This window comes from Salmo trutta, unplaced genomic scaffold (genome assembly GCF_901001165.1).
Source record: "Salmo trutta unplaced genomic scaffold, fSalTru1.1, whole genome shotgun sequence".
Lineage (NCBI taxonomy): Eukaryota > Metazoa > Chordata > Actinopteri > Salmoniformes > Salmonidae > Salmo > Salmo trutta.
Window position 1 is genome coordinate 21,163 of NW_021822325.1, and position 9,291 is coordinate 30,453.

At 40.0% G+C, this 9,291-nt stretch overlaps 10 non-coding genes across 10 annotated transcripts; all 10 read left to right on the plus strand.

The window, feature by feature from the left end:
- Positions 1 to 189: 189 nt before the first annotated feature.
- Positions 190 to 261, plus strand: trnat-cgu (transfer RNA threonine (anticodon CGU)). The gene has a single exon. It is a non-coding gene; the product is annotated as a tRNA-Thr (tRNA).
- A 1,135-nt stretch (positions 262 to 1,396) lies between these two features.
- Positions 1,397 to 1,468, plus strand: trnaa-cgc (transfer RNA alanine (anticodon CGC)). Its single transcript has one exon. It is a non-coding gene; the product is annotated as a tRNA-Ala (tRNA).
- Positions 1,469 to 1,935: 467 nt separating this feature from the next.
- Positions 1,936 to 2,007, plus strand: trnat-cgu (transfer RNA threonine (anticodon CGU)). Its single transcript has one exon. It is a non-coding gene; the product is annotated as a tRNA-Thr (tRNA).
- A 1,138-nt stretch (positions 2,008 to 3,145) lies between these two features.
- On the plus strand, positions 3,146 to 3,217 carry trnaa-cgc (transfer RNA alanine (anticodon CGC)). Its single transcript has one exon. It is a non-coding gene; the product is annotated as a tRNA-Ala (tRNA).
- A 467-nt stretch (positions 3,218 to 3,684) lies between these two features.
- trnat-cgu (transfer RNA threonine (anticodon CGU)) lies at positions 3,685 to 3,756 on the plus strand. The gene has a single exon. It is a non-coding gene; the product is annotated as a tRNA-Thr (tRNA).
- Positions 3,757 to 4,895: 1,139 nt separating this feature from the next.
- Positions 4,896 to 4,967, plus strand: trnaa-cgc (transfer RNA alanine (anticodon CGC)). Its single transcript has one exon. It is a non-coding gene; the product is annotated as a tRNA-Ala (tRNA).
- A 467-nt stretch (positions 4,968 to 5,434) lies between these two features.
- Positions 5,435 to 5,506, plus strand: trnat-cgu (transfer RNA threonine (anticodon CGU)). Its single transcript has one exon. It is a non-coding gene; the product is annotated as a tRNA-Thr (tRNA).
- Positions 5,507 to 6,645: 1,139 nt separating this feature from the next.
- Positions 6,646 to 6,717, plus strand: trnaa-cgc (transfer RNA alanine (anticodon CGC)). The gene has a single exon. It is a non-coding gene; the product is annotated as a tRNA-Ala (tRNA).
- Positions 6,718 to 7,184: 467 nt separating this feature from the next.
- Positions 7,185 to 7,256, plus strand: trnat-cgu (transfer RNA threonine (anticodon CGU)). The gene has a single exon. It is a non-coding gene; the product is annotated as a tRNA-Thr (tRNA).
- Positions 7,257 to 8,396: 1,140 nt separating this feature from the next.
- Positions 8,397 to 8,468, plus strand: trnaa-ugc (transfer RNA alanine (anticodon UGC)). The gene has a single exon. It is a non-coding gene; the product is annotated as a tRNA-Ala (tRNA).
- Positions 8,469 to 9,291: the final 823 nt, after the last annotated feature.

Genomic DNA, 9,291 nt, shown 5'->3' on the forward strand with positions numbered 1-9,291 from the left:
ATTGTATTGATATTGCATTTTATCTGCAAATGAAATGGGATGGAAGCTCAGAGGGGGAGTGCATGCAAAATATGTATGAGGTCCTCGGTTCAATCCCAAGATTCTCCACTGAGTTTATTTGTGTGCCAAATTCACATTTACACAACTACTACTTTCCAGAATGTTGATGTATAATTTGTAGAGTAGAGTGGCATGGTGGCCAAGTGGTAAGGCGTCGGTCTCGTAAACCGAAGATCATGGGTTCAAATCCCGTCCGTGCCTGTATGAAAGACATCTGATATCATGGACCTGTGCTTTATTGGAGGACTTTCCAGAAAAAGCAAGTTGTATCAATATTGCAACACAGCTATTATAGTAAGGGGATGTATCTCTATGGTAGATCCAGTACTTTACATGTATGCGGTCCAACGTTAATCCCCAACTTCTCTGTTGATTGTATTTAGTTGTTAAATTATCTTTTGCACAACTCCCACTTTCCAGAATGTTGACATTCTAAGAAGGAAATAGATATGCTAAATCATCTGTTTCTGTAAACTGAAGCACATGGGTTCAATCCTTGTTCCACGTTTATGGAAGATAGCTGATATTATGGAAATGTACATTCATTAGAACAGTGTAAAGAAAAGGTAAATTGTATTGATATGACCACTGCGACCTGTATGCTCTAGTCGGCTGGCCCTCGCTACCTATTCGTCACCAGACCCACTGGCTCCAGGTCATCTATAAGTCTATGCTAGGTAAAGCTCCGCCTTATCTCAGCTCACTGGTCACGATAACAACACCCACCCGTAGCACGCGCTCCAGCAGGTATATCTCACTGGTCATCCCCAAAGCCAACACCTCCTTTGGCCGCCTTTCCTTCCAGTTCTCTGCTGCCAATGACTGGAACGAATTGCAAAAATCGCTGAAGCTGGAGACTTATATTTCCCTCACTAACTTTAAACATCAGCTATCTGAGCAGCTAACCGATCGCTGCAGCTGTACATAGCCCATCTGTAAATAGCCCACCCAATCTACCTACCTCATCCACATATTGTTTTTATTTACTTTCTGCTCTTTTGCACACCAGTATTTTACTTGCACATCATCATCTGCTCATCTATCACTCCAGTGTTAATTTGCTAAATTGTAATTACTTCGCTACTATGGCCTATTTTTTGCCGTACCTCCTCATGCCATTTGCACACACTGTATATAGACTTTCTTTTTTTCTATTGTGTTATTGACTGTACGCTTGTTTATTCCATTTGTAACTCTGTGTTGTTGTTTGTGTCGCACTGCTTTGCTTTATCTTGGCCAGGTCGCAGTTCTAAATGAGAACTTGTTCTCCACTAGCTTACCTGGTTAAATAAGATGAAATAAAATAAAAAAAGAAACACTTTTTCTTTTCCAGGAAGGGGATGTAGCTCAGTGGTAGAGCGCATGCTTCGCATGTATGAGGTCCTGGGTTCAATCCCCAGCTTCTCCATTTAAAATTATTGCATTGACCCAACTCCTACTTTACAGAATGTTGAAATTTTAAGCAGGAAACAGAGATGTGCTAAATAATTTGGTCTTGTAATCTGAAGAACATGCGTTCAATCCCTGTTTGTACATTTATAGAACAGAAGTGGCATTGTTGCCAACTTTTATGGCGTCATTTTCAAAAACTGAAGTTCATGGGTTCGATCCCAGTCTGTACCTGGTTTAAGAATTGCTGCTATCATTTCATTGTAGTTTCAATGGAGTGGTGTATATAAAAAGTACATTGTATTGATATTGCATTTTATCTGCAAATGAAATGGGATGGAAGCTCAGAGGGGGAGTGCATGCAAAATATGTATGAGGTCCTCGGTTCAATCCCAAGATTCTCCACTGAGTTTATTTGTGTGCCAAATTCACATTTACACAACTACTACTTTCCAGAATGTTGATGTATAATTTGTAGAGTAGAGTGGCATGGTGGCCAAGTGGTAAGGCGTCGGTCTCGTAAACCGAAGATCATGGGTTCAAATCCCGTCCGTGCCTGTATGAAAGACATCTGATATCATGGACCTGTGCTTTATTGGAGGACTTTCCAGAAAAAGCAAGGTGTATCAATATTGCAACACAGCTATTATAGTAAGGGGATGTATCTCTATGGTAGATCCAGTACTTTACATGTATGCGGTCCAACGTTAATCCCCAACTTCTCTGTTGATTGTATTTAGTTGTTAAATTATCTTTTGCACAACTCCCACTTTCCAGAATGTTGACATTCTAAGAAGGAAATAGATATGCTAAATCATCTGTTTCTGTAAACTGAAGCACATGGGTTCAATCCTTGTTCCACGTTTATGGAAGATAGCTGATATTATGGAAATGTACATTCATTAGAACAGTGTAAAGAAAAGGTAAATTGTATTGATATGACCACTGCGACCTGTATGCTCTAGTCGGCTGGCCCTCGCTACCTATTCGTCACCAGACCCACTGGCTCCAGGTCATCTATAAGTCTATGCTAGGTAAAGCTCCGCCTTATCTCAGCTCACTGGTCACGATAACAACACCCACCCGTAGCACGCGCTACAGCAGGTATATCTCACTGGTCATCCCCAAAGCCAACACCTCCTTTGGCCGCCTTTCCTTCCAGTTCTCTGCTGCCAATGACTGGAACGAATTGCAAAAATCGCTGAAGCTGGAGACTTATATTTCCCTCACTAACTTTAAACATCAGCTATCTGAGCAGCTAACCGATCGCTGCAGCTGTACATAGCCCATCTGTAAATAGCCCACCCAATCTACCTACCTCATCCACATATTGTTTTTATTTACTTTCTGCTCTTTTGCACACCAGTATTTTACTTGCACATCATCATCTGCTCATCTATCACTCCAGTAGTTAATTTGCTAAATTGTAATTACTTCGCTACTATGGCCTATTTATTGCCTTATCTCCTCATGCTATTTGCACACACTGTATATAGACTTTCTGTTTTTCTATTGTGTTATTGACTGTACGCTTGTTTATTCCATTTGTAACACTGTGTTGTTGTTTGTGTCGCACTGCTTTGCTTTATCTTGGCCAGGTCGCAGTTCTAAATGAGAACTTGTTCTCCACTAGCTTACCTGGTTAAATAAAGATGAAATAAAATAAAAAAAGAAACATTTTTTTCTTTCCCAGAAAGGGGATGTAGCTCAGTGGTAGAGCGCATGCTTCGCATGTATGAGGTCCTGGGTTCAATCCCCAGCTTCTCCATTTAAAATTATTGCATTGACCCAACTCCTACTTTACAGAATGTTGAAATTTTAAGCAGGAAACAGAGATGTGCTAAATAATTTGGTTTTGTAATCTGAAGAACATGCGTTCAATCCCTGTTTGTACATTTATAGAACAGAAGTGGCATTGTTGCCAACTTTTATGGCGTCATTTTCAAAAACTGAAGTTCATGGGTTCGATCCCAGTCTGTACCTGGTTTAAGAATTGCTGCTATCATTTCATTGTAGTTTCAATGGAGTGGTGTATATAAAAAGTACATTGTATTGATATTGCATTTTATCTGCAAATGAAATGGGATGGAAGCTCAGAGGGGGAGTGCATGCAAAATATGTATGAGGTCCTCGGTTCAATCCCAAGATTCTCCACTGAGTTTATTTGTGTGCCAAATTCACATTTACACAACTACTACTTTCCAGAATGTTGATGTATAATTTGTAGAGTAGAGTGGCATGGTGGCCAAGTGGTAAGGCGTCGGTCTCGTAAACCGAAGATCATGGGTTCAAATCCCGTCCGTGCCTGTATGAAAGACATCTGATATCATGGACCTGTGCTTTATTGGAGGACTTTCCAGAAAAAGCAAGTTGTATCAATATTGCAACACAGCTATTATAGTAAGGGGATGTATCTCTATGGTAGATCCAGTACTTTACATGTATGCGGTCCAACGTTAATCCCCAACTTCTCTGTTGATTGTATTTAGTTGTTAAATTATCTTTTGCACAACTCCCACTTTCCAGAATGTTGACATTCTAAGAAGGAAATAGATATGCTAAATCATCTGTTTCTGTAAACTGAAGCACATGGGTTCAATCCTTGTTCCACGTTTATGGAAGATAGCTGATATTATGGAAATGTACATTCATTAGAACAGTGTAAAGAAAAGGTAAATTGTATTGATATGACCACTGCGACCTGTATGCTCTAGTCGGCTGGCCCTCGCTACCTATTCGTCACCAGACCCACTGGCTCCAGGTCATCTATAAGTCTATGCTAGGTAAAGCTCCGCCTTATCTCAGCTCACTGGTCACGATAACAACACCCACCCGTAGCACGCGCTACAGCAGGTATATCTCACTGGTCATCCCCAAAGCCAACACCTCCTTTGGCCGCCTTTCCTTCCAGTTCTCTGCTGCCAATGACAGGAACGAATTGCAAAAAATCGCTGAAGCTGGAGACTTATATTTCCCTCAATAACTTTAAACATCAGCTATCTGAGCAGCTAACCCATCGCTGCAGCTGTACATAGCCCATCTGTAAATAGCCCACCCAATCTACCTACCTCATCCACATATTGTTTTTATTTACTTTCTGCTCTTTTGCACACCAGTATTTCTACTTGCACATCATCATCTGCTCATCTATCACTCCAGTATTAATTTGCTAAATTGTAATTACTTCGCTACTATGGCCTATTTATTGCCTTACCTCCTCATGCCATTTGCACACACTGTATATAGACTTTCTTTTTTTCTATTGTGTTATTGACTGTACGCTTGTTTATTCCATTTGTAACACTGTGTTGTTGTTTGTGTCGCACTGCTTTGCTTTATCTTGGCCAGGTCGCAGTTCTAAATGAGAACTTGTTCTCCACTAGCTTACCTGGTTAAATAAAGATGAAATAAAATTAAAAAAAGAAACATTTTTTCTTTCCCAGAAAGGGGATGTAGCTCAGTGGTAGAGCGCATGCTTCGCATGTATGAGGTCCTGGGTTCAATCCCCAGCTTCTCCATTTAAAATTATTGCATTGACCCAACTCCTACTTTACAGAATGTTGAAATTTTAAGCAGGAAACAGAGATGTGCTAAATAATTTGGTCTTGTAATCTGAAGAACATGCGTTCAATCCCTGTTTGTACATTTATAGAACAGAAGTGGCATTGTTGCCAACTTTTATGGCGTCATTTTCAAAAACTGAAGTTAATGGGTTCGATCCCAGTCTGTACCTGGTTTAAGAATTGCTGCTATCATTTCATTGTAGTTTCAATGGAGTGGTGTATATAAAAAGTACATTGTATTAATATTGCATTTTATCTGCAAATGAAATGGGATGGAAGCTCAGAGGGGGAGTGCATGCAAAATATGTATGAGGTCCTCGGTTCAATCCCAAGATTCTCCACTGAGTTTATTTGTGTGCCAAATTCACATTTACACAACTACTACTTTCCAGAATGTTGATGTATAATTTGTAGAGTAGAGTGGCATGGTGGCCAAGTGGTAAGGCGTCGGTCTCGTAAACCGAAGATCATGGGTTCAAATCCCGTCCGTGCCTGTATGAAAGACATCTGATATCATGGACCTGTGCTTTTATTGGAGGACTTTCCAGAAAAAGCAAGTTGTATCAATATTGCAACACAGCTATTATAGTAAGGGGATGTATCTCTATGGTAGAGCCAGTACTTTACATGTATGCGGTCCAACGTTAATCCCCAACTTCTCTGTTGATTGTATTTAGTTGTTAAATTATCTTTTGCACAACTCCCACTTTCCAGAATGTTGACATTCTAAGAAGGAAATAGATATGCTAAATCATCTGTTTCTGTAAACTGAAGCACATGGGTTCAATCCTTGTTCGACGTTTATGGAAGATAGCTGATATTATGGAAATGTACATTCATTAGAACAGTGTAAAGAAAAGGTAAATTGTATTGATATGACCACTGCGACCTGTATGCTCTAGTCGGCTGGCCCTCGCTACCTATTCGTCACCAGACCCACTGGCTCCAGGTCATCTATAAGTCTATGCTAGGTAAAGCTCCGCCTTATCTCAGCTCACTGGTCACGATAACAACACCCACCCGTAGCACGCGCTACAGCAGGTATATCTCACTGGTCATCCCCAAAGCCAACACCTCCTTTGGCTGCCTTTCCTTCCAGTTCTCTGCTGCCAATGACTGGAACGAATTGCAAAAATCGCTGAAGCTGGAGACTTATATTTCCCTCACTAACTTTAAACATCAGCTATCTGAGCAGCTAACCGATCGCTGCAGCTGTACATAGCCCATCTGTAAATAGCCCACCCAATCTACCTACCTCATCCACATATTGTTTTTATTTACTTTCTGCTCTTTTGCACACCAGTATTTTTACTTGCACATCATCATCTGCTCATCTATCACTCCAGTATTAATTTGCTAAATTGTAATTACTTCGCTACTATGGCCTATTTATTATCTTACCTCCTCATGCCATTTGCACACACTGTATATAGACTTTCTTTTTTTCTATTGTGTTATTGACTGTACGCTTGTTTATTCCATTTGTAACTCTGTGTTGTTGTTTGTGTCGCACTGCTTTGCTTTATCTTGGCCAGGTCGCAGTTCTAAATGAGAACTTGTTCTCCACTAGCTTACCTGGTTAAATAAAGATGAAATAAAATTAAAAAAAGAAACATTTTTTCTTTACCAGAAAGGGGATGTAGCTCAGTGGTAGAGCGCATGCTTCGCATGTATGAGGTCCTGGGTTCAATCCCCAGCTTCTCCATTTAAAATTATTGCATTGACCCAACTCCTACTTTACAGAATGTTGAAATTTTAAGCAGGAAACAGAGATGTGCTAAATAATTTGGTCTTGTAATCTGAAGAACATGCGTTCAATCCCTGTTTGTACATTTATAGAACAGAAGTGGCATTGTTGCCAACTTTTATGGCGTCATTTTCAAAAACTGAAGTTCATGGGTTCGATCCCAGTCTGTACCTGGTTTAAGAATTGCTGCTATCATTTCATTGTAGTTTCAATGGAGTGGTGTATATAAAAAGTACATTGTATTGATATTGCATTTTATCTGCAAATGAAATGGGATGGAAGCTCAGAGGGGGAGTGCATGCAAAATATGTATGAGGTCCTCGGTTCAATCCCAAGATTCTCCACTGAGTTTATTTGTGTGCCAAATTCACATTTACACAACTACTACTTTCCAGAATGTTGATGTATAATTTGTAGAGTAGAGTGGCATGGTGGCCAAGTGGTAAGGCGTCGGTCTCGTAAACCGAAGATCATGGGTTCAAATCCCGTCCGTGCCTGTATGAAAGACATCTGATATCATGGACCTGTGCTTTTATTGGAGGACTTTCCAGAAAAAGCAAGTTGTATCAATATTGCAACACAGCTATTATAGTAAGGGGATGTATCTCTATGGTAGATCCAGTACTTTACATGTATGCGGTCCAACGTTAATCCCCAACTTCTCTGTTGATTGTATTTAGTTGTTAAATTATCTTTTGCACAACTCCCACTTTCCAGAATGTTGACATTCTAAGAAGGAAATAGATATGCTAAATCATCTGTTTCTGTAAACTGAAGCACATGGGTTCAATCCTTGTTCGACGTTTATGGAAGATAGCTGATATTATGGAAATGTACATTCATTAGAACAGTGTAAAGAAAAGGTAAATTGTATTGAAATGACCACTGCGACCTGTATGCTCTAGTCGGCTGGCCCTCGCTACCTATTCGTCACCAGACCCACTGGCTCCAGGTCATCTATAAGTCTATGCTAGGTAAAGCTCCGCCTTATCTCAGCTCACTGGTCACGATAACAACACCCACCCGTAGCACGCGCTACAGCAGGTATATCTCACTGGTCATCCCCAAAGCCAACACCTCCTTTGGCCGCCTTTCCTTCCATTTCTCTGCTGCCAATGAGTGGAACGAATTGCAAAAATCGCTGAAGCTGGAGACTTATATTTCCCTCACTAACTTTAAACATCAGCTATCTGAGCAGCTAACCGATCGCTGCAGCTGTACATAGCCCATCTGTAAATAGCCCACCCAATCTACCTACCTCATCCACATATTGTTTTTATTTACTTTCTGCTCTTTTGCACACCAGTATTTCTACTTGCACATCATCATCTGCTCATCTATCACTCCAGTGTTAATTTGCTAAATTGTAATTACTTCGCTACTATGGCCTATTTATTGCCTTACCTCCTCATGCCATTTGCACACACTGTATATAGACTTTCTTTTTTTCTATTGTGTTATTGACTGTACGCTTGTTTATTCCATTTGTAACTCTGTGTTGTTGTTTGTGTCGCACTGCTTTGCTTTATCTTGGCCAGGTCGCAGTTCTAAATGAGAACTTGTTCTCCACTAGCTTACCTGGTTAAATAAAGATGAAATAAAATTAAAAAAAGAAACATTTTTTTCTTTCCCAGAAAGGGGATGTAGCTCAGTGGTAGAGCGCATGCTTTGCATGTATGAGGTCCTGGGTTCAATCCCCAGCTTCTCCATTTAAAATTATTGCATTGACCCAACTCCTACTTTACAGAATGTTGAAATTTTAAGCAGGAAACAGAGATGTGCTAAATAATTTGGTCTTGTAATCTGAAGAACATGCGTTCAATCCCTGTTTGTACATTTATAGAACAGAAGTGGCATTGTTGCCAACTTTTATGGCGTCATTTTCAAAAACTGAAGTTCATGGGTTCGATCCCAGTCTGTACCTGGTTTAAGAATTGCTGCTATCATTTCATTGTAGTTTCAATGGAGTGGTGTATATAAAAAGTACATTGTATTGATATTGCATTTTATCTGCAAATGAAATGGGATGGAAGCTCAGAGGGGGAGTGCATGCAAAATATGTATGAGGTCCTCGGTTCAATGCCAAGATTCTCCACTGAGTTTATTTGTGTGCCAAATTCACATTTACACAACTACTACTTTCCAGAATGTTGATGTATAATTTGTAGAGGAGAGTGGCATGGTGGCCAAGTGGTAAGGCGTCGTTCTCGTAAACTGAAGATCATGGGTTCAAATCCCCTCCATACCTGTATGAAAGACATCTGATATCATGGACCTGTGCTTTTATTGGAGGACTTTGCAGAAAAAGCAAGTTGTATCAATATTGCAACACAGCTATTATAGTAAGGGGATGTATCTCTATGGTAGAGCCAGTACTTTACATGTATGCGGTCCAACGTTAATCCCCAACTTCTCTGTTGAGTGTATTTAGTTGTTAAATTATCTTTTGCACAACTCCCACTTTCCAGAATGTTGACATTCTAAGAAGGAAATAGATATGCTAAATCATCTGTTTCTGTAAACTGAAGCACA